The sequence below is a fragment of the Cetorhinus maximus genome, chromosome 8 (genome assembly GCF_964194155.1).
Source record: "Cetorhinus maximus chromosome 8, sCetMax3.hap1.1, whole genome shotgun sequence".
In the NCBI taxonomy this organism is placed as follows: domain Eukaryota; kingdom Metazoa; phylum Chordata; class Chondrichthyes; order Lamniformes; family Cetorhinidae; genus Cetorhinus; species Cetorhinus maximus.
In genome coordinates this window covers 52,879,231-52,904,317 of record NC_135886.1, presented here as the reverse complement: position 1 = coordinate 52,904,317, position 25,087 = coordinate 52,879,231, and the positions used below count along the sequence as shown (strand labels likewise).

Sequence of the window (25,087 nt, the reverse complement as noted above, 5' to 3'; positions counted from 1 at the left end):
TTTAGCCCCTCTAGCCTGTTCCACCATTCAATGATATGTGCACACTAACTCCATATAATGTGTACACAGCAAGGTCCAACAAATAGCAATGAGATAATGACGAGGCAAGCTATTTTTTAGTGATGTTGAACGAGGGATAAATATTGGCCAGGAAATCGGAAGAACTCCCATGCTCTTCTTGAAAGTGGTGTCATGGAATCTTTTAGTTCCACCTGAGAGGGAAGATGGGAGTCTTGGTTTAATGTCTCATTTGAAAGAAGATACCTCCAACAGTGCCATGCTCCCATAGTACTGCACTGAGAGTACTGGGAGCGTCAGCCCGGATTAGGGTCTCTCTAGAGTTGGTCTTGAATCCTTGCCCTTCTGACTCGGAGAAGGGAGTACTACTACTGAAGTATGGCCAGCACCTCTTAAGTAATACAGGCCTTATTTCTATGTAATATAAATGCTTGCTGTTTGATGTTTCCTGAAGTCAGTTCACAAATATTAAGTAAAACGGTACAAGAGCTTTTGAAAACTTCCTTACAATCTCAAGACTACAGACAACGGAGAAAATGGAGCAGTTCTGATTTACTGAACACAGAATATCATCTCATCAGGTATTATGTCAGCATACTTTACAAAACCACATCCCATTCCTGCGCTTCACAGAAAGGCAAAAAACAAAGTGAGCCAAGTCAACAACTGCAACATTTTGAGCCCAGAATTCGCCATTGATCTAAAAGCAGTTTCCTTTCAGTGAGTCCTCAGTAGTCCAATTTTACAGAGTAAATACATTAATTACTAAACAGTACATCATGATGATTAGTTTGTCAATTCAATTGGTAGGCAGTTTATGCAAATAGCCAACAGGATATGATCAAGTGGGGCAGCATCTCTACCAACCTCGCACTGAAAGAATTAACAAATCAATGTATCTTTTGTCACTTTCAAAGGAGTACTCTAAATTCCAGGTTCAATTCCTGGTCAATGCTGGGTTACCTGATCACAGACAAAGTTGGGGTAGGGATGCTATAAAAGATCTCTGCACCCCAAAGCTGAGCTTCCAACCTCAACTATCTCCATCGCAAAGTCTCCACTCATCCTTCAGTTGATCTGCTGCTAAAACTGAGTCATGTCTTTGTTTCCTCCAAACTCAACCATTCTAATTCTTTCCTGGCTGACCTCCCACATTCTATCCACCATAAACCTGAGCTCACTCCAAGCTCTGATACCCATATCCTAACTAGCACCTAGTTCCATTCACTCCCACTTCTGTTGCTCATAACCTACATTGGTTCTGAGTCCAGCAATACCTTGATTTTAAAATTCTCATCCTCATATTCAAGACACTTTCCTCTTCAACCAACCTGCCCTAATAGCTCCTTCTTTGGCATGGTGTCAATCTTTAGCTCCTTTGAACGCCTTTGGGGGTATTTTATTACATTTAAGCTGCTGTATAAATACAGATGGTTGCTGTTGCACTAAGGAGAAAATCAGATTTTCGCTCCGAACCATGATTTCTACTAGAAAATGCCATGCTATGGATGGGGCTGGGCTCAGCTGTGACTTTCTCAGGCTCACACACAAAGAATGAGCACTGGGATCCAGCATCCACACAACTGTTCGCAAGAGCTAGCACCTTCTAGAGGGAGAAAGGAAATAAGCAACAAAAAAATGCATTAAAATAGCAAGACTGGAGGAGACTGGGCAAAGTTTACCAGTTAATTTAAACTCGAGGATCTATGGAACGCTTCAGTAGAATTAACTTCCTTGAATAAAACCTGCTGCAAATGCAGGAAGATGGTCAAACTGGCAGAACAAGGGGCCAACTGTTGGGGAGCGGAGGGCTGGGGCTTCAGTTACATTGCAAAACACAAGAGCAAAACTCCATCTGCATCAGGGACATTGCTCTGAACCCTGAGATTCCGGAGGGGGGGCTTCAACTGGGAGAAGTTCTGTTAAAAACCAAACAGATTCTGTGACTATTTAACATTTCTCTTACCTGTGGGTTCCTGCTTCACGACGCTGTGCAATGTGGCACTGGAAAGAACAGCGATGTAATAATTCAGGACCAGCAGGATCACCTGGTTGCTTTGTTCACACACACCAGTCAAAGGCTCAGCACCGTCTGCCCTCAGGAGGCTGCTGAAAGGCGACGGTTAGAACACTGTAACCTGAGATGGGATGCATGCCTATGCCAGTGGATACGCCCGTCTAACACAACCAAACAAAGCCAGCATGCACTCGGCACAGGGGTCACCTGGCTAACAGCAACTAAAGTGCACTGAGTCTGCAGTCCGGAGGACGCAGGAAGATAATAAACATCTCAAACCACATACTCAAAGCAACAAATTTCCTGTTCCACATAAGAAGCTCTGGTGTCTGATGATGACACAGCGCACTTTCCCTTCTGTAAGCTGTTGCTGTAATTTATGGAGGAGTCAGCAAAACTACAGGCACAGCTATAACTGCTCCTGTATTCAGTGCACCTGAATCCGCCCCCTCTCAGGGCATGTCAGGCGCTATTTGCTGTAGAGATTCAACAGCCATCAGGACTCAAGGCAAAAAGATCTGCTCCTTCCCCACGTTTGGGTTATTTTAACCAGAAAGCACCTGCATTACGTAGGACCGCAATACTGTTACAGAACAAACAAATCTACATTTTTATAGTGCCTTACACCACCTTAGGGCATCCCAAAGCACTTAACAACCTCTTTTGAACTGTACTCACTGCTGTCATGTAGGAAGCACCGCAGTCAATTTGTGCACAGGACAATCCCACACAGATCAATGAGTAATGGCTTGATAATCTATCCTAATCATAATCGGTTGAGCGTTAAATATTGGCAAGGGCGCCAGGGAGAACTATTCTGCTCCTATTTGAAATGGTGACATGGGACCTTCAATGTCCACTTGAAAGGACATTAGCGTTGGTTAGGCCTCTCAGCCCAAAGGTAGCACCGCCGACAGTGCAGCAAAGCAGTTAATTCTGGATATGGCAGGTAATTTAAATCCAGGGAGTGCGGTTGCCAGAGAAAACGGCGGTGGAGAGATGGGGGTGCAGAGGCAGGGTGGAAAATATATCTTTTGAGATTTCTCTGTCGCAACTTGGCAACTTGGGTTTCAGAGGCAGTGCTTTGTAAGGTACTGATTGGACACTCAGGAATCAGGCCCATCTGACAGTTTCTCTTCCAGTGATTTAATTTGCAAGAATTAGAGACTTCAGGGCTCAGTTTTTTTTTAAACAGATGCTGCAAATCAAGTTAAATATTGTTATCCAGCAGAATCCCATTTGTGCTCTTGTTTTAGTTTAATTTTATGTTTTTTAATGCTTGATTTATGGTTTGTAACCCGAGATTATATATTCTGTATAAATTAGTCAGTTGGAGAGAACTAGCATGTGTGATGGGGTTCAGTCATATTTAGTGCATGTCTGCACAGTAAAGTTTCATCGGGCTTTTTGTCACTTCTGACTAATCTGTTGATAAGGTAACATTTCACTTCATAGCAGGCAAGGGTTTGCGGATGAAGCTGACTTCTGCACTGTCAATGAGGAAAGGAAGCTGGAGTGAGCCTAAATCAATACCTGTATCCAATCCATGGAGAACAGCACCTAACAGCCACTTCATAATGAGTGTATCAGTGAAAAAATGCTAACCCTCCCTTTACCCTCGGCACAAGACAAAGACTTGCATTTATATAGTGCTTTTCATGACCAGCACACATCTCAAAGTGCGTTACAACCAGTGAAGTATCTTTCTGAACTGTAGACACTGTTATCAGGTAGGAAAGGCGGCAGGCAATACTCACTCAGCAAACTGCAAAAAACAGGAGGATGATAATGACTAGATCATCTGTTTTTTGTGATGTACATTGAGGGGTAAGTAAGTGTTGCCGAGGACACAGGGAATAACTCTCCTTCTAAATAGTGCCATGGAATCATTTATATCCACCCAAGCAGACAGAAGGGGCATCCATTTAATGTCTCATCTGAAAGACGGCACCTGTAACAGTGCAGCACTCCCTTAATACTGCACTGGAATAGGACTTGAATCCAGAACCTTATGATTCAGAGATATGTGTGCTATCAACTGAGCCACGCTGATGTGTGCAAGACAGAGGAGACAAATTCTGGCATACAGGTCAGAATTTTACCAAAACTAATATAGAATCAAGCCTCCTTTATATTCTCTCTCCACAAGCCCAATATAAACCACATATTCGCATAGTAACAAAAGGAAGAGCACAACCCAGATCTCCATTTACCCTGCAGACAACCCCACACCCAAATAAAAAGGACTCAGTCAAAGGCGTTTAACCCTGATAGGAAGCTCCGAGAATCAATCTCATGTCTGATTAAGTGGTTGGGCACTATCATGAAGCTGCCACAACTGAACAGCCCAATGATGCACATTGACCACATTGCTCATAAATAAAGGCTACTTGAGTGAGGTACAAGATCACTAGGTAGCAGCACTTATTTCCCCGAGATAGGGCTACCATATAATCGAGGCAGTTCCAAATACTTAAACTAATAGGTTATATTAACTTACTGAGGGAAAGGATCACCTAACAGGTGCAAGTAACCTACTATATGCCCTGTGGAAACAAAAAGGGTCTTTCTCTAGTTAGCAGACCATGAGGCAATTATTAAAAATAAACACACATCCGTCCATAAGCTATGAATAGGCACCAGCAGTTACTCCTTGTAGTAGTGACGCTACTCATGCCTACGCTATAATCCCCTTAAAGCAAACACTGAGATTACATCATTCTTGTGGGGTTTTTCATATTCAGTTGCAGTACAATTCTGTGGGACAGCACATTCCAACTTATCCCAGCTTCCTCAACACAGGCAGCTGGCAGCTTTGTGCAGACAGGCATGGACTCAACGCAGGAGGTCATCAGGGTCTTGCTCACTCTTCTACCAGTGGCACAGAGCTGCCCTGCCTGAAACAACTCCACTGCAACCACCAATCCAGCAACACATCCGTACTAAAACCAACACGCGATGGGTTCACATTTGCTCCCTATTCATCACTGCACCACACCCGTAAAACCGCTTTCTAATCAACCTTTATCTATCTCTTACCTACCAACTGCCTCAGAAAGCAACCCGAGTTTCACCGAGGAATGTGATGCTTACAATCTAAAACTGGAACAAGCAGCTGGACAGTAAAATAGCAACATATAAGCCAATGGACTAAACAGAAAATGCAGCAACACACAGCACTAGAGAGATGGGTTAATGCTAATTCTGATAAGTATTAACATTTTTTTTCTGATCCTAGTGAACCTGTTTAAGTATTCTATTTAGTAATTTTCATTTTGTTTACTTTACATTAACATAGAGTGCAAAAACAGGCCAACTAGTCTGTGCTGGTATTTATACTCGTGCCCAGTTCTGCCTTTTCCTATTTCTATATTGGCACTTATAAGTGTACTGATACAACAGACTGTTACATTAGGGTTGCAGGTACTGTATATACCAGTTGTGGTTTCCTGATAGAATTCAATATATCCGAACTGCAGCAAATAAACTGGCAGTGAAGTGGGCAACTCGATCTGTGCAAAGCACTCGAGATCAGAGGTGCATCTTTAGTCAGGCAAAAGGTCATGCAACTCCCCACTGCACAGAGATTAAACCGAGTGTAAAATCTCAGACACACCTCCCACTGCACTGAGGCTAAACTGGGTTTAAAATCTAAAACACACCTCCCACTGCACTGAGACTAAACCAGGTGTAAAATCTCAGACGCACATCCCAATGCACTAGGACTAAACCAGGTGTAAAATCTCAGACACAGTGCCCCACTGCACGAGGACTGAATCAGGTATGAAATGCAGGTATGCCGGACTAGGTAAGGACAGTAGGTACCTTTACCTGAAGGGCATTAGAGAACCAGTTGCATTTTTAATGAGAATGCGACAGAATTTGCTCTCCTGGTTTCAGATTACCAGATTTATTGAACTCAGGTTTATAAATCTCCACAGTGGGATTCTCAACATCTGAATTCCCAGTCCACTGTACCCATTTTAACAAAATAAAAAAAGGTGGAGAAGACCATACAGCCTGTCGAGCCCACTGTGCCATTCAGCAGGATCATGGCTGATCTCGGGCTTCAACTCCACTTTCCTTGATTCTCCGAGACCAAAAATCTATTTCAGCCTGAAATATATTCAACAATTGAGCATCCACAATCCTCTGGGGTAGAGAAATCCAAAAACTCTCAACCTTTTGAATGGAGAAATGCCCTCTGAACAACCAAAGTATGTTCTCTCTGAACAAGAGCAATTAGGGATGGCCTAAATGCTGGCCTAGCTAGTGACACCCACATGAATGAATTAAGAAGTCCAAAAATGTCACCAATCATTCTTGTGTTCAAATCCCTCCACGGTCTTGCCCTCTCTATCCATGTAACTTCCTCCAACCCTACAATGCCTCTTGAGCATCCATGAATTCCTCTGCCTCAGTATTGGTGGCCCTGCCTTCTGTTGTCTAGACCTCAAGCTCTGGGGCTCCGTCCTTAAAGCTCTCCACCTTTAAGAAGCTCCTTAAAACCCTTGTCTTTTTCCCTGTCCCAACATCTCCTTTGGCTCAGTGGCAATTTTTGATGATGCTTCAGTAAAATTTTACAACATTAAACACACTATATAAATGCAAGTTGTTGATATTGTTGATTCATTGAACGCACAGTAGTGTCTACCTGTGCTTTATAGCAATGTGAGATGCCTGCCTGTTCAGGTGGGTGTAAAAAAATGCTACAGCTCTACTTGAAGAGGAAGAGAGGAGGTCTCCCGATGTCCTGGACAACATTCCTCCTTCAACAAACAAAATATATTATCAGGCCAATCATCAGTGTGAGATGATTAAGCAGCCATGCAAACATTGGCTGCTGTATTTGTCTACACAACAGTGACTGCACTCAATAATTAATGTGCTATTTAAATGCAAATTCATGCCTTAAAAGTCTCAAAACAGGAAGACACAAATTTGACAGTTTGCAAGAACTGTGCATCAAGATTACAACAGCCCACAAATGATCTGAACATTCACAGGCTCAATTTGGAGAAGTATTTTACTCCTGTTGCAATAGATAATTCACACGTGCTAAACTTCATTTCCTGCATTGCTGTTTATCACATTTGTGGGAAAAGCAAGCACAGCAGGAGAGGAATACTATATGAAGCAGCATCAGAAGCAACCGCCCCCTCCTCCATCCAACCAACAGGCAGAAAGCGTTTAATCTGCTGCTGCGTTAGGGTCGGTCTGATCTGCTCCCTCAGATAGTCGTAAAAGATTCCGATAGTCGTAAAAGATTCCAAGACAGTATTTTGAAGAAAAGCACGGAAGCACTTTAAGAAATTTATTAACAGCAGAATGGATAACAGACCACATTGAATAAAAAGAAATAATACTTGTAATAATATAGAACCTATCACAATCTCAGGATGACCCAAAGCACTTTAAAAAAAAGTGCTTCATTCACTGTAAAGTTTAGTCAATGCTATAAGGTAGGAAAGCAGCAGCCAATTTGCACACAGCCCACAACACAAACAGCACTCTGTCCAGATTTAGTGATGTTAGTTGAGGGATAAATAATGGTCAGGACAGCAGGGAGAACTTTCCTGGTGATTTTTGAATAGGGCCATGGAATCTTTTACATTGAGGGGTCAGACTTGGTTTAATATGCTATCTTAAAGACATCACCTTACATTACAGCACTCCCTATTTTGCGCTCCAGTTCCTAGAGTAGGACTTGAGCTCACAACCTTCTGAGAGTCAAACTTAATAACACAGAGAGGATAAGGCTCCCGTTTAATATCACACAATGGATAATAGACCATATTTACCATCCATGATCTGAATCCACACAAAGTGTTTGTCTACACGATCTGTTTGAATCCTATCATCCACTATATTCTTCTCTCCAACAACACCAGCATGTCCAACAGGTTAAATCATTAAGGGCTGGATCTATCCTCAGGCTATTCTTGAATTTATCCCAAAAAGTATCCCCTTAGTAAATGCCAATCACTCTTTCCAATGACTCAACTGATTATGCCATATGCACCAGGTAGGTCTCAGATGTTGCAGTGTTCGATACCACTCTCGACTCCTCAGATACTGAAGCAGCCCATATGCATGTGCAACAAGACCTGAAAACATTTAGGCTTGGGCTGATAAGTGGCAAGTAACATGTGCACCACACAAGTGCCAGGGAATAACCATCTCCAACAAGAGTGAATCTAACCATTTCCCCATGACATTCAATGGCACTACCACCACTGAAACCCCCTCTATCAACATCCTGGGGGTTACTATTGACGAGAAATGTAACTGGACTAGCTATGTAACCTGTGGATACAAGAACTGGTCAGCGGCTAGGAATTCTGTGGCTCCTGGCTCTTACCTTCTCAAGGGCAATTAAGGGTGGGCAAAGCAACTTCCACCTCCCATGAAAGAATAAATGTTAAATGTTAAAATAAGTCAGTCAGCTGGTGTGCACGGACTACTGGTGCATGCGATGAGTGGCCATGGGGACCAAACTGTACATGGCATCATAGTATGAGTCAGCAGTCGTAGGAGGAAGAGAACAGGTTCTTCTGTTTAAAATCATTCTCATTCACTCGTCTGAATCCTTGGCACGGACTCCACTGCTTTTCCTTCCTACATGATTCGGACATATGATAAAGAGCCCAATGTGTGATGTGGAAATGCTATACAGAATATAGTCTCTGCACTGTTGATGTGCCTTTCCATTCTGTTTGTCTTGGCAAACCCTGTCATACATGTGGCAGCCCTTCAGGGTTTGATCAGGAGTCACACCCACATTCTTTAACTTGATGCACCTCATTTTAACATGCTGCTCACCAAACACACATTTTATTTTTAGTACGCTTAGTGCACTTGTTTGGAGGTTAAAGATGAATAACATTCAGCCCCACCCTCAAACGTCTCCATGAACTCAACTGGGTGCAATCCACGGCCTCGGACCAAGTTAATGGCACAAACAGGAGATAAACGTTTCATGCAGCCAGTGGAAACAGGTGTTACAAATACACAGCAGGCCGGCCAGCTCCTGAGACTCAGGTTAATGCTGCTGGCTGGGTCCCATTCCAAATGTTAATGTATCTCTTCCCTGTACAGAGGCTGATAAACCTGCTGGGCCTTTTCAGAATTACCTACTTTTCTTTCCGCTCCTGCTTATGTTTATAAGCTTGGCAATTTTATCAAAAGTGTCTGGAACCCATCACTGTCACCTGTGGTGCAGCTGGTAACACTCTCGTTGAGTCAGTGGTTATGGGTTCAAGTCCCCATTCCAGGAACACAAGAACAACATTTAGGCTGACACTCCAGTGCATTGATTGTGTTGCACTGTCAGAGGGGTCGTCTTTTGGATGGGACGTTAAACCAAAGCCCTGTCTGCCCTCTCAGATGGACATATAAGATCCCAGACCACGCTATTTTGAAGAGGAGCTAGGGAGTTTCCCCTGCTGCCCTAATCAATGTTAATTCCTCAATCAACACCATTAAAACTTATTATCTGGTCATCATCACATTGCTATTTGTGGGAGCTTGCTGTGCACAAATTGGCTGCCACATTTCCTGTATCACAACAGTAACTATACTTCAAAAAAAGTACTACCGAATTGGTTGTAAAGCATTTTTGTGATGTCCTGATATATATAAATGCAGGTCTCTTTTTTTTACTAAACTGCACAAACCAGAAGGTTCCAGGCACACCCTCCATCTCTGCCAAGTTAGCCCATCTTAGCCTCTTTGTTGGTAGGAGTGCTGCCAACGGCCTTAATAGCACATACAACAAATTGCCAATCACTGGATACCCTGTTTTTCCATCATTGATGGGTAAACATTGGCCAAGAAACCCTTACTTTTCTTCAGAACTGTTCCATGAGATCCTTTATGTTCACTCAAGCCTCAAGGGACAGATGGATCCTTGGTTTAAGGTCTTATGTGAAAGCTAGACAATATCTATTACCACTTGTTTATTGGGAAGTCTCAAACTATAGTATTTGATCACCCTTTCCCTTCCTCCTTCAAAGCAGGAAATCATAGCCACATAGTAGTCAGGGTGGAGAAGACTGCCCACACAAGGAAATATGAAGAATCCCTTTATCACCACTGTACGGGGACACAGTCAGTACCAGTTAATCTTTGAGTGGTTTACAAGCACACAAATTTTAGAGACAGTGCCAGGTCTGGACACACCCACATCTGTGTACAATTAACTGTCAATAGACTGTCTGAACAACCAAGCTCGCAGTCCCATCTGCATGTGTAATTAGCGGAAAGCTACATCTATGGCATGATTCGGGCCACAGGCTACCCCTGATGTGAGGCAATGCTTTTTTAGGCTTATTTAGTTTAGTTTGGATTAGCAATGTGTAAGTTGGCTTTGAAATCAGAATATGAGTTGTCCCAACAGCAAGTGCCACATTGCGCTTTCTACTCTCATACAATCTTATAACACAGAATGAGCCCATCATGCCTGTTCTGGCTCTCAGTTATCCAATTAGTAGCACTCCCCATTGCCTGACACAAATTTCTTCTTCAGGTATTTATCCAATTCCTTTTTGAAAGTTACTATTGAATCTGCTTCCACCGTCCTTTCAGGCAGCACATTCCAGATCATAACTCACTGCATAAAAAAATTCTCAACTTTCCTCTGACACTTCTTTAAATGTATATCCTTTGGTTACTAACTCTCCCACCACTGGAGAATTATTAAGTACCCCTCAAAATTTTAAATCTCACTTTCCTTGAGTTGAGGAGAACAATCGCAGCTTCTCTAATGTCCTTCAAGGCAATCAGGCAGAGTCAACATGGTTTTGTGAAAAGGGAGATCACATTTAACCAATTAATTGGAGTTCTTTTAAGCAGTCACATGTGCTGTGGATAAAGGGGAACCAGTGGATGTACTATACTTAGATTTCTAGAAGGCATTTGATAAAGTGCCACATCAAAGGTTATAGCAGAAAATAAAAGCTCATGGTGTAGTGGGTAACATATTGGCATGGATAGAAGATTGGCTAGCTAACAGGAAACAGAGTTGGCATAAATGGGTCTTTTTCAGGTTGTCAGAATGTGCTGAGTGGTGTGCCACAGGGATCAGTGCTGGGGCCTCAACCTTTCACAATTTATACTTGGGTGAAGGGACCGAAGGAATGGTTGCTAAATTTGCTGAGACACAAAGAGAGGTAGAAAACCAAATTGTGAAGAGGATGTAAGGAGACTACAAAGTGACATAGATAGGTTAAGTGAGTGGACAAAGATCTGGCAAAAGGAGTACAATGTGGGCAAATGTGAAATCGTTCATTCTGGCAGGAAGAATAAAAAAGCTTATTATCTAAATGGTGAGAGATTGCAGAGCTCTGAGATTCAGAGGGATCTGGGTGTTCTAGTGCATGAATCACAAAAGGTTAGTATGCAGGTACAGTAGGTAATTAGGAAAGCTAACAATGTTATAATTTGTGAGGGGAATTGATTACAAAAGTAGGGAGGTTATGCTTCAGTTGTGCAGGGCATTGGTAAGACACATCTGAAGTATTGTGTACAGTACTGGTCTCCTTATTTAAAGACAGATGTAAATGCATTAGAAGCAGTTCAAAGAAGGTTTACTTGGTAATACCTGGAGTGGGCGGGTTATCTTATGAGGAAAGGCTGGAGATGTTAGGCTTGTATCCACTGGAATTTAGAAGAGTAAGAGGCGACTTAGTTGAAACCTTTAAGATCCTGAGGGGTCTTGACAGGGTGGATGTGGAGAGGAGGCTTCCTCTTGTGGGAGAGTCTAGAACTAGGGGTTACAGTTTCAAAATAAGGGGGTCACTCATCTAAGACAGAGATGAAGAGAAATGTTTTCTCTCAGAGGGTCATGAGTCTTTGGAACTCTCTTCCTGAAAAGGCGGTGGAAGCAGAGTCTTTGAATATTTTTAAGGCAGAGCTAAATAGATTTTTGATTAACAAGGGGGTGAAAGGCTATCGGGGGTAGGCAGGAATGTGGAGTTGAGGTTACATTCAGATCAGTCATGATCTTACTGAAAGGCGGAGCAGGCTCGAGGGGCCGAGTGGCCTACTCCCGCTCCTAGTTCTTGTGTTCCCATGTAACTGAAGCTCCACATCACTGATTCTAATAAATGCCCTCTGCACCTTCTCCAAGGCATTAATATGCTTGCTAACCCTCGTATAGAGAGGGTTGCACTGTGGTACTGATGCAGCTCTCACACAGAGAAGGGAAAGGGTTAGACTTCAAAGGAAATAAAGGGATACATTTGATGTCATCCAAAACTCCACTGTCCATGTTCTATCTCACACCAAGTCCTATTCAGCAATCACCTACCCGTAGTTGCTGACCAACACTGGTTCCTGTTAAGTAACGCCTCCATTTTAAAATTCTCATCCTTGTTTACAAATTCCTCCCCATCTCTGTAACCTCTTCCAGACCTACAACCCTCCAAAATGTCATGTTCTTCATCAGTCAAAGCAATAATGATGTAAAAGTAAAAGTTCAACCGTAAAACACAGTTACTCACTTTTTAAATAATGAAATATGATCACATGAATCAGTGAAAATCCACATACACCAAAAAGCCCCAGACTTCCAGCTGGTTGGGAGAAGAACAGCTTCGAACATACCATTCAAAAATCATTTGATGATAAAGAACAGATGATGTTCAAAATTGTATTTCTTGACTATATTAAATGGTCAACCACTGGTAGATTGTCAATTACATGGGTCATTTGAAGCGACTGAAATGGTTTCAGTCATTGATCTTTGCCAAGTGCTTGAAATAAGTGCTATCCAAGTACAATGGCAGCACACTTACCATGGCCATCTGAACTGCGTATGACCTGAGAAAGGAACGGAATGTATAATCTCTGCAGCTTGCTGAATCAGCTATCAGCAAACAACGATAAAACTGTGGGCACTGTGCCCAGCAAGAACAGACACCCAAAAATCCAACACAGACATAGAAAAAATTCCCGACAGAGAGCAAATAATCTGCGGGAGCCTGGCAGAAATGAGCAGCTAAAAAGATAGTCATTTCCTGTGTGGCAAGTACACAATAACATCTTTACAAATGGCAGAAATGTTTTATTTAAAACAAGGCATGATGCCCACGCCGGAGCAGGAGCAGCACCAGGAGCTGAGAAACAAGTCCACCTTCCACTCATCCGGACAAACCCAAGAATGCCAAATTTCAAACAATCACATCAATTTATAGTACAGGAGAAAAAGGTGCTGACTGGTTGGCAAGTCAACTCTGGTTGGCTGAGGCATTACCATGGAGAAAGCAACTTGGAACTAAAGGCTCCCCAAGCTCCCGAGTAATTCAAAAAATGCACAGCACCTGAACATTCCTTTTGTTTGCAGAGAACAGGTCCCTGCGTATCAATGTATGTTGCTTTTAGCAAACATGAATGAACTCAACTGAATATCTTAAATTAATTGTTAGTGTAGCTACTAGCGTATTCAAGGTTGTTTAGCAATTGCTTGGGGAACCTATAGTTCCTCATTGCTATCTCCATGGCAATGCCTTGGCCAATCAGAGTTTGCTTGCCAACCAAATAGCACCCTTTCTCCAGTAGTATAACTTGTTGTGATCATTTGAAGTTTAGCATTCTTGCATTTGTCCTGGTCAGTGCATGACAGAAAGATTCAGCAAGATGTCTCTCTTTTCAGCAATACAGTTACACTCTCTCAAAACCAGCTGTGTAAAAACCAGAGTTGTCCAAAAATCGGACTTTTTTAGAATGTGCCATGCATCAGTTTTTTACTCAACTAAAATTAAGTTACCTGGACAATTCGGCTAGGCATTCCATCGCACCAGGCTTTTTATCTGCTTTGCTGTTTGCACAGCGGTCTATTCCCACGCCCCAAGTGACCCTTAAGCCACCCGACCCGCATTGACCTGAATCACCCACTGCACAAAATCTGGCACAGCCTCGGCCCCAGGACAGCTAGTTTTGTGAGAGTGCAGCTATATTCAAGTTTTGTACTACCAAGTGACTGTTGGTCCACCTTCCCTTTGGGCTGGGGAAAGAGTTCAGCAAACAGAGGATGATAAATGGTGCACAAATCAGAAAGCTGCTGCAAACTCTCAGGCAACATCTATGGAAGTCAATACTTCAGGTATAAGCTTATTCAGGATGTACCTGAAAGATAACTTGCATTCTTTTTCTAGAGATGATGCCTGAATGTTTACAGCATTTTCTGTTCATATTTTATGTAGGAAACGTGGCAGTCAATTTGCACACAGCAAACTCCCACAAACAGCAGTTTCATTTTGTGGGTTGAGGGATAAATATTGAACAAGAACAACTCCCCAGCTCTTATTCAAAATAACACTGAGAAATCTTTTGCATACACCTGAGAGAGCAGACAATTTAACCCTTCATCTGAAAAATGGCACCTTTGACAATGTAACACTCTCTCAGGTCTGTACTGAAGTGGCAGCCTCTGGAGTGGGACTGGAACCCATGACCTTCTGACTCAGAGGCCAGAGTGCTACCCACTGATCCACAGCTGGCACCTAATTTCTCAGAACCTTTTCATTGCAGCCAATACAAAGTAGACAGTGTTTGGATTTGGTGATTGAAAATTATTTTCTGTCAATGATTTTACAGCAAACAGAAGTCACAAGTTTGAAGTTTAAGAACCAATGGTACAAGCTTGCAGTAGACAGGGCAAGGTCCAGTCTCCAGTGAATTATAAGTGGGTCAAGCAGATATCAAGATTCCACAGCTTTGTGCGCCTGCTACATCCAGGTATCCATGAATCAGAGCCCCTCATGAGATTGGCTCCATGGAGACAAACCTGTCTAACAGGATCTGAAGTTGTGCAACTTGCTGCTCTTGAGCAAGGTCAGTGTGAAGTGCAGTCACATTGAGCTGGGTTCACTCCCACTAAATGAGAAACTACAGAAAGCACAGTAACAGAAGCTACATCAATACTGCTGGTGTTGGGGGGGGGTGGCGGAGGGAGAGCGAGCAACAACTGATACAATAAACTTGTGAAAGGGCACTCTGACTGTTTAACACAGCTGGGGAGAGGGGGAAAACCAGGGGTTCCAACACTGACCCCTGTTTAACATAGCGGGACCGAGTGCAATGAGGGGCAATACTACTGTTTAAACACAGCTTTCCTCAGAGAAATCTATGAAATGGTTAACAAACTAATGTTTCACAGGAGTGACTCCTACTCATGGCAGCTCTCTGCCAGGGGGCCGGGTTTGAGGGGTGGTGAGGCAGTATCCTCTCGGGAGTTCTGCAATCCTGTCTGCTGTCTAATATGGCCTCAGAGTCTGTGCACGGACTGAAGTGTGGCAGATTTTAACAGTGCTGCTTGTCGGGCGTGTGTTTCTTTTTTAAAAATGCTCTGACAAACATTCATACAGAACAACCAAAACCCTCTAGACATACCTTGAGGGGCCCCCAATTCACATTTTAACTGGAACCAACTCAAAGAGGGGGAATTGTCAATATTTCCATTGCTGTGGTTTAGGAGTCTGTGAGAGGCAATTACATTCCTCCTGGGTCACTAAAAATAAGCTTGGTTCTGTTCTTTCCCAGATATCATTACCAGCTTTTATGGTTACGGCTTCCTCAGTGACTTATTCTGGGAAGCTCCTGGGACACAATGAACTAGGACTTGGTCCAATTTTCTCACACAAACCACTAAGAGATCAAAATTACAAACCTCTGCGCTTGGAAAATAATGGCGCCATCTGCAATCACAGTCCCCAAAGACAGTTTTAAAATTATAATAAAGGTGCCTAAAGTTGCAAATACTCAGCGTGGCTTTACTAAGAGATTTCAGTTTTCCAAATGCAATGGAACCCAGCCTCCAGCTGTAGCAATGCAAGCAAAGAGATTGGCAGTCTTAAGATTTTTGGGCATATGCAGTGGTACAGTGCCACAGAAGAACTGGAACTGTGAACAGATCACAACCACACCCCACACCCCCACCTCACTTTGCAGACAAAGGCTCTGCTTCACGGCTGCAGGCACAAAAGCAGTTGGTAAATTTATTGCGTTCACCACCCCACAGGCTCACCCTGTGAGAGAGTCAGAGCAGAATACTAACAGTTAACCATTGACTCCCAAAAGCAGAAGTTTTAATAGGCTGATTTGTAATTTCTTGAGCTCCAAATTTTGCAATTTTCTCCAAACCTCATTAAGGACAAAGCTTTAAATGAGAAGGTAGTGTTCCCCCGGGGAACAGTAAAATGAACGCCACTTTCATTAATTAATATTGGGAAGGGCCACATTAAAAGGGCACGTATGGAGGAGGAAGAGGTACAGTTACACCACAGAGTGGAGAGAAAATATTCAACCTCCCAGCCAGCTCTCAATCTCAGCCACATCCTGTGTAGAGACAGAATGCTGGTCAGATACTTCCCCCAAAGGGCGGATGCTAATACTGAGCTGCAGTCATTGCCAGGCTCCTCTTGGCCATCTCTTAGCAACACTGAGAACACCATTAACAGCCCAAACACCGCAGCTCCAGGACATCACCGCAGGGTACCTCAGGGTAGTGTCCTCGGCCCAACCATCTTCAGCTGCTTCATCAATGATCTTCCTTCCATCATAAGATCAGAAGTGGGAATGTTCACTGACGATTGCACAATGGTCAGCACCATTCACGGTTCCTTAGATATGGAAGCAGTCTATGTCCATATGCAGCAAAAACTAGACAGCATTCAGGCTTGGGCTGATAAGTGGCAAGTAACATTCACCCCACACAAGGGCCAGGCAATGACCAAGCCCAACAAAAGCTAATCTAACCATCGCTCCTTGACATTCAATGCCATTGCCATCGCTGAATCTCCCACCGTCAACACCCTGGGGGTTACCATTGATCAGAAACTGAACTGGACCAGCCATATAAATACTGTGGCTACAAGAGCAGGTGAGAATCCAGGAATCCTGTGGTATGTAACTCATCCCCTGACTTCCCAAAGCCTGTCCACCATCTACAAGGCACAAGTCAGGAGTGTGATGGAATACTCCCCACTTGCCTGGATGAGGGCAGCTCCAACAACACTCATGAAGCTTGACACCATCCAGGACAAAGCAGGCTGCTTGATTGGCACCACATCCACAAACATTCACTCCCTCCACCACCAACACACAGTGGCAGCAGTGTGTACCATCTACAAGATGCACTGCAGTAACTCACCAAAGCTCTTTTGACAGCCTCTTCTAAACCTGTGACCTCCACCACTGAGAAAAACAAGAGTAGCAGATGCATGGGAACACCACCAGCTGCTAGTTCCCCTTCAAGCTACACAACATCCTGAATTGGAACCAGAGACATTGGGTTAAAATCCTGAAATTCCCTTCCTCACAGCACTGTGTATCCATACTACATGGACTACAGCTGTTGAAGGCAGCGTTTCACCACTTTTTCAAAGGCAATTAGGGATGGGCAACAAATGCTGGCTGTGCCAATGACGCTCACAAATGAATTAAAATGAATATATATCCTAGTTTGTAATGCAACCATAGGGGTGCGGTATATACCTGTGTATAATGTGCCTATAGGGGTGCGGTAAATAATGGTGTATAATGCAGCTATAGGGATGTGGTATATGCCAGTGTATAATGTGGCTGTAGGGGTGTGGTATATACCTGTGTATAATGTGGCTATAGGGGTGTGGCATATACCAGTGTATACTGAGGCCATAGGAGGTGCAGTATATACCAGTGCATAATGTAGCCATAGGGGTGCGGTATATACCTGTGTATAATGTGGCCATAGGGGTGCGGTATATACCAGTGTATAATATGGCTATGGGAGTGCATATGTAGTCCAGTGTATAATGTGGCCACAGGGGTGCAGTATATACTGGTGTATAATGTGGCCATGGGGATGCAGTATATACCTGTGTATAATGTGGCCTTAGGGACACAGTATATACCAGTGTATAACGTGTCCATAGGGACACAGTATATAACCATGTATAATGTGTCCATAGGGACACAGTATATACCAGTGTATAATGTGTCCGTAGGGACAGTGCATGCCAGTGTACAATGTGGCCACAGGGACACAGTATATACCAGTGTATAATGTGGCCATAGGGGTGCGGTATATACCGGTGTATACTGTGGCCGTAGGGGTGCAGTATATACCAGTGCATAACGTGGCCATAGAGGTGCATATATACCAGTGAATATTGTGGCCATAGGGGTGCAGTATATACCAGTGTATAATGTGGCCATAGGGGTGCATAGATGCCAGTGTATACAGTGGCCACAGGGGTGCAGTATGTAAGTGTAAAAGTGGCCATAGAGGTGCATATATACCAGTATATGATGCGGCTATAGGGATATGGTATATACCAGTGTATAATACGGCTATAGCAACGCGGTATGTACCAGTGCATAATGTGACCATAGGGGTACAGTATATACCAGTGTATAATGTGACCATAGGGACACAGTATATGCCAGTGTATAATGTGGCCATAGGGTCACAGTATATACCAGTGCATAATGTGGCCATAGGGGTGCAAATATACCAGTGGACACTGTGGCCATAGGGGTGCAGTATATACCTGTGTATAATGTGGCCATAGGGGTGCATATATACCAGTGTACACTGTGGCCATAGATAGGGGTGCAGTATATACCTGTGTATAATGTGGCCATAGGGGTGCAGTGTGTACTCGTGTATAATGTGGCTATAGGGGTGCGGTATATACCAGTTTATAATGTGGCATAGTGGTGCTGTATATACCGATGTATAATATGGCCATAGAGGTGCGGTATATACCAGTGTATAATGTGGCCATAGGGGTGCAGTATATACTTGTGTATCATGTGGCTATGGGTGCACTATATACCAGTGCATAATGTGGCCATAGGGGTGCTTAGTATACCAGTGTATACTGTGGCTGTAGGCGTGCAGTATATACCAGTGCATAATGTGGCCATAGGGGTGCATATATGCCAGTGTATACTGAGGCCATAGGGGTACAGTATACCCCTATGAGATGTGTGGGCACACTGTGACTGCATTTGAGTTGTGTGGGAACTCAATGTGTATAATGTGGCCATTGGGGCACAGTATGCACCAGTGTATAATGTGGCCATAGGGGTGTGGTATATACCAGTACATAATGTGACCATAGGGGTGCGGTATATTCTAGTGCATAATGTGGCCATAGGGGTGTGGTATATGCCTGTGTATGATGTGGCCATAGGGACACAGAATATGCCTGTGTATAATGTGACCATAGGGACACAGTATATACCAGTGTATACAGTGGCCATAGGCGTGCGGTATATGCCTGTGTATAATGTGGCCACAGGAGGTGCAGTATACACCAGTGTATAATGTGGCCGTAGGAGGTGCAGTGTATACCAGTGCATAATGTGGCCGTAGGAGGTGCAGTATACACCAGTGCATAATGTGGCCGTAGGAGGTGCAGTATATACCTGTGTATGATGTGCCTATAGGGGTGTGGTATATACTGGTGTATAATGCAGCTATAGGGATGTGGTATATGCCAGTGTATAATGTGGCTGTAGGGGTGTGGTATATACCAGTGTATAATGTGGCCATAGGGGCGTGGCATATACCAGTGTATAATGAGGCCATAGGAGGTGCAGTATATACCAGTGCATAATGTGGCCATAGGGGTGCGGTATATACCTGTGTATAATGTGGCCATAGGGGTGTGGTATATACCAGTGTATAATATGGCTATGGGAGTGCATATATACCAGTGTATAATGTGGCCACAGGGGTGCTGTATATACCGGTGTATAATGTGGCCACGGGGACGCAGTATATACCTGTGTATAATGTGGCCTTAGGGACACAGTATATACCAGTGTATAATGTGGCCATAGGGATGCGGTATATACCAGTGTATACTGTGGCCGTAGGGGTGCAGTATATACCAGTGTATACTGTGGCCATAGGGGTGCAGTATATACCCGTTTATAATGCGGCCATAGGGGTGCATATATACCAGTGTATGATGCGGCTATAGCAATATGGTATATACCAGTGTATAATACGGCTATAGGGGTGCAGTATATACCAGTGTATAATGTGGCCATAGGGACACAGTATATGCCAGTGTATAATGTGGCCATAGGGGTGCGGTATGTACCCGTGTATAATGTGGCTATAGGGGCGCGATATATACCAGTTTATAATGTGGCATAGGGGTGCTGTATATACCTGTGTATAATATGGGCATAGGGGCGTGGTATATAACAGTGTATAATACGGCTATAGGGGTGCATATGTAGCAGTGCATAATGTGGCCATAGGGGTGCGGTATATACCTGCGTATAATGTGGCCATATGGGTGCGGTATATACCAGTGCATAATGTGGCCATAGGGGTGCTTATTATACCAGTGTATACTATGGCTGTAGGGATGCAGTATATACCAGTGTATAATGTGGCATAGGGGTGCTGTATATACCTGTGTATAATGTGGCCATAGGGGTGCAGTAGATACCGGTGTGTAATATGGCTACAGGGGAGCATATATACCAGTGTATAATGTGGCCATAGGAGGTACAGTATATACCAGTGCATAATGTGACCATAGGGGTGCGGTATATACCTGTGTATAATGTGACCATAGGGGTGCAGTATATACCTGTGTATAATGTGGCCACAGGGGTGCGGTATATACCTGTGTATAATGTGGCTATAGGGGTGCATATATACCAGTGTAAAATGTGGCCATAGGGGTGCAGTATATACCTGTGTATAATGTGGCCACAGGGATGCGGTATATACATGTGTATAATGTGGCCATAGGGACACAGTATATCCCAGTGTATAATGTGGCCATAGGGGTGCGGTATATACCGGTGTATAATGTGGCCATAGGGGTGCAGTATATATCTGTGTATAACGTGGCCATAGGGACACAGTATATCCCAGTGTATAACGTGGCCATAGGGACGTGGTATATAAGAAACAGAGTTTGTTTTATCAACTTTTTTTTGAAAAACACTAATTTTGGTCACTTGATTCCTTTAAATGCAACAGCATGTCATCCATCGCTTGAGCTCCAACCTACTGCATAAATAGCAAGATCCCAGCTATTGATAACCTTACTTTTCAGAGGTTATAACACACCACCTGCCCAGTTGTGTTTGGGTCAATGGATAAAAAGGTTGGGAACAGTAAAGGTTACCATGAAGCTTCCATTGTCGGAAAAACGGAACCAGTTCAGTAATGTCCTTTAGGCAAGGCAAGGCAAGGCAGGACAGCCCCGCATCATGACTGAATCCTTCCTGCCCCATGAAAAGGCCCAGGACAAGACAGTCAGTCATGTCAGATTGTTACATGCAGTGGTTTAGGGAAAAAGGACCAGCACCACCTTCTTTGGGGAACTAGAGGCAGGCAATCAAAATCAGCCTTGACAGTGAGGCCCACATCCTATGAACATAAGAACAGGTTAATTTCTCCCTGGACTTCCACAGACAGGGCACAGAGAAGAACTGAGGAGTCTTCATAGTACCAGTTACAGAATGGACTGCTTTCTTCTCTGCAGTACCCACGTACTGTACTTTAGGAGTAAAATGTCCCCAAGATGGCATATCTTACAGAACACAGAATGTGTACAGTAGCATAGTGGTTACTTTACTAGATTAATAATCCAGAGGCTTGGGTTTATGATCCAGAGTTCAAATCCCACCATGTCAGCTGGGAATTTAAATTGAGTTACTTAAATCAATCTGGAATAAAGAAGCTAGCAATGGTAACCATGAAACTAGCAGACCACCTGCTGCAAAAACCCATCTGATGTCCTTTAGGGAAGGAAATATGCCATCCTTACCTGGTCGGGCCTACATGCGATTCCAGGCCCACAGCAATGTGGTTTACTCTGAACTGCCCTCTGAAATGGGCTAGCAAGGCACTCAATTATAGAGCTGGCAAACATGTTGGTCTTACCAGCGTTGCCCACAACCCATAAATTAATGACAAAAAGGGTTGAATATTTGCAACAAGCAGTGTGTGAAAACAAGCCCTTGGCAGAAATAAGCAAATAAGTTGGGTGTCATCTTGAATAATTCTGCTCCCAACAATTCACAGTGGGATAAATTTCATCTGTGCCAGCTGCCCTCCAGTCACTTGCCCAAGCCTGGGCAGTGAGCCTCACTAGACTATTCCGCTAGAGGGGGCATCACAGCTAAGCAAGATTCTGTACATATACAGTGGGGGTCCCTGGATAGCAGGACAGGAGCAGGAACCATGGCAGAATCTCCTCTTGGAGCACTGCGGTCAAAAGACAGATCAGTTTACTTAGCACAAAAGTAGGATTGAAATCATGTAGTCTGCCTGCAGAAACCTTGCCATCGATTTTGAATATATGAAGCTCCTGCTGCAGAAGTCTAGCTTTTAACCTTCTCCACTAGCTTTCAAATAATCACAGCACTAGAATTCAATGGGAGAGCTGGGTCAGCAGCAAGAGGTCAAATACAAAACATTTATAAAACATCCCAAGCTGCTTCAAAGGGCCTTAGAGCAGACGAACATTGACACAGATTCATATAAAGAAACATTAGGACAAGTTGCCAAAAGTTTGGTCAAAGAGGTAGAATAAAAGAAGCATCTTGAAAGAGAGAAAGGAGCAGGAGTACCTCCTGAATTCAGGGCTCGTAACAGACAACGGGATTGTTCTCCAGGACAGGAGACACCAATGTCAACAATGTCATCTGCATCATGAGGAGATACTGATTCCTGTCCTCACTCAAAAACTCTGATCAATGCCTTTCTATGACTGTGCGCACCCCCACCCCAGGGAGACCCCACCCACACCCCCCACCCCAGGGAGATCCCCATCCCAGGGACACCCCCCACCCCAGGGAGACCCCCACCCAGGGAGACTCCCCACACCCCCCACCCCAGGGACACCCTCCACACCCCCCACCCCAGGGACACCCTCCACACCCCCCACCCCAGGGAGATCCCCACTCCAGGGAGACCCCCTATCCCAGGGAGACCCCTCACTCACTCCAGGGAGACCCCCCACCCCAGGGACACCCCCACTCCCCCCCACCCCAGGGAGACCCCCCACTCCCCCCCACCCCAGGGAGACCCCCCACTCCCCCCCACCCCAGGGAGACCCCCCACTCCCCCCCACCCCAGGGAGACCCCCCACTCCCCCCCACCCCAGGGAGACCCCCCACTCCCCCCCACCCCAGGGAGACCCCCCACTCCCCCCCACCCCAGGGAGACCCCCCACTCCCCCCCACCCCAGGGACACCCCCCACTCCCCCCCACCCCAGGGAGACCCCCCACCCCAGGGAGACCCCCCACTCCCCCCCACCCCAGGGAGACCCCCCACTCCCCCCCACCCCAGGGACACCCCCTATCCCAGAGAGACCCCAGGGAGACCCCTCACCCCAGGGACAGACCCCTCACCCCAGGGACAGACCCCTCACCCCAGGGACAGACCCCCCCCCGGGAGACCCAGGGACCCCCACCCTCGGCACTGGAGGTCTGACCTCAGGATGTGCCCCTTACCAGCCCAGTTGAGGCCTTCTCTCTCCGGCTCCCAGCGCGAAGCCGGTTCCCGGCGCCCTGCGGCCGCTCCGGGAAGGAGAGGCGACGCTGGCCGGGCTCGGGGCCGCTCGCTCTGTTTGTGAGGAGCTAAAGCCCAGGCCTCAGCCTCAAGCCCCGACTGCGGGTCCCTCACCCTCCCCGCTTACTGCCGGCTCTTACCTGGCAGTCCTCGGCCCCAGCACAGCCCGGCCCGGTCAGCTCCGGCCCCAGTTCCAGCTCTCTCCCGCTCCCGGACCCGGGATCCGTGCAGTCCCGGACTCACTTCCGGCGGAACAGCGAGAGAGGCGCCCCCGCGCGGCCAGCTCACAGCAACCAGCCCTGAGCAACCAGACAGCCCATAATAACTGGCCCTTAGCAACCAGCCCAGAGCAACCAGACAGCCCATAATAACCGGCCCTTAACAACCAGCCCTGAGCAACCAGACAGCCCATAATAACAGGCCCTTAGCAACCAGCCCTGAGCAACCAGACAGCCCATAATAACCGGCCCTTAGCAACCAGCCCTGAGCAACCAGGCAGCCCATAATAACCAGCCTTTAACAACCACAGTACATAATAACCGGCCCTTAGCAACCAGTCCTGAGCAACCAGACAGTCCATAATAACCGGCCCTTAGCAACCATCCCTAAGCAACCAGACAGCCCATAATAACCGGCTCTTAGCAACCATCCCTAAGCAACCAGACAGCCCATAATAACTGGCGCTTAACAACCACAGTCCATAATAACCAGCCCTTAGCAACCAGACAGCCCATAATAACCAGACCTTATCAACCAGGCAGCCCATAATAACCAGCTCTTAGCAACCAGGCAGCCCTTAGCAACCAGCCAGCCAATAATAACCAGACCATAATAACGGGATCATGGTAATGAGGCAACGCATAATAACCAGGCCATAGCAACCAGACAGCCCATAACAACCAGCCAGACCATAATATCCAGAGCTTGAGCAGCAGATGGAGTCACTGTGGTGCATCCACGAGGCTGAGCGCTACATGGATAGCACATTCAGAGAGGTGGTCACACCACAGGCCAGGAGCCTGGAGGCAGAAAGGGAATGGGTGACTGCCAGGCAATCCAAGAGAACCAGGCAGGTAGTGCAGGTGTCCCCTGGGGTCCTGCTTGCTAATTGGTTTTCCGTTTTGGAAGCTGGTGATGGTTCCTCAGAGGAGTGCAGTCAAAGCCAAGTTTGTGGCACCGCGAGAAGCTCGGCTGTACAGAATGGGAGGAAGAAGAAAAAGCAATAGTAATAGGGGTTCGTTAGTTAGGGGCACAGACAGGCATTTCTGCAGTCAGAGACATGACTTCTGGATGATATGTTGCCTCTCTGGCGCCAGGGTCAAGGATGTCACCAAGCGGCTGCAGGACATTCTTCTGTGGTAGTGTGATCAGCCAGAAGTCATGGTCCACATTGACCCCAATGACTAAGGCAGGAAGGGGGGTGTGGTCCTGCAATCAGATTTTAGGGATCTAGGTCAAAAATTAGCAAGCAGGGCCTCAAATGTAGTCATCTCCGGATTACAGCCAGTGCCAC

General features: G+C 45.3%; 1 protein-coding gene across 3 annotated transcripts in view; it reads right to left on the bottom strand.

The window, feature by feature from the left end:
* The window catches only part of LOC144683633 (serine/threonine-protein kinase 38), a 78,701-nt gene extending 54,836 nt beyond the window's left edge, over positions 1-23,865 (bottom strand). The window contains exons 1-2 of one of the 3 annotated variants that reach the window (XM_078546855.1): positions 23,715-23,832; positions 22,631-22,705 (exon numbers count right to left, since the gene is read on the bottom strand). The gene's annotated coding sequence lies outside the window, so the exon portion shown is untranslated. Of the gene's footprint in view, positions 1-1,984; positions 2,128-22,630; positions 22,706-23,714 lie in introns of all 3 variants that reach the window. The other 2 variants (XM_078546856.1, XM_078546854.1) reach the window with 2 other exon arrangements.
* Between the last annotated feature and the right edge of the window lie 1,222 nt (positions 23,866-25,087).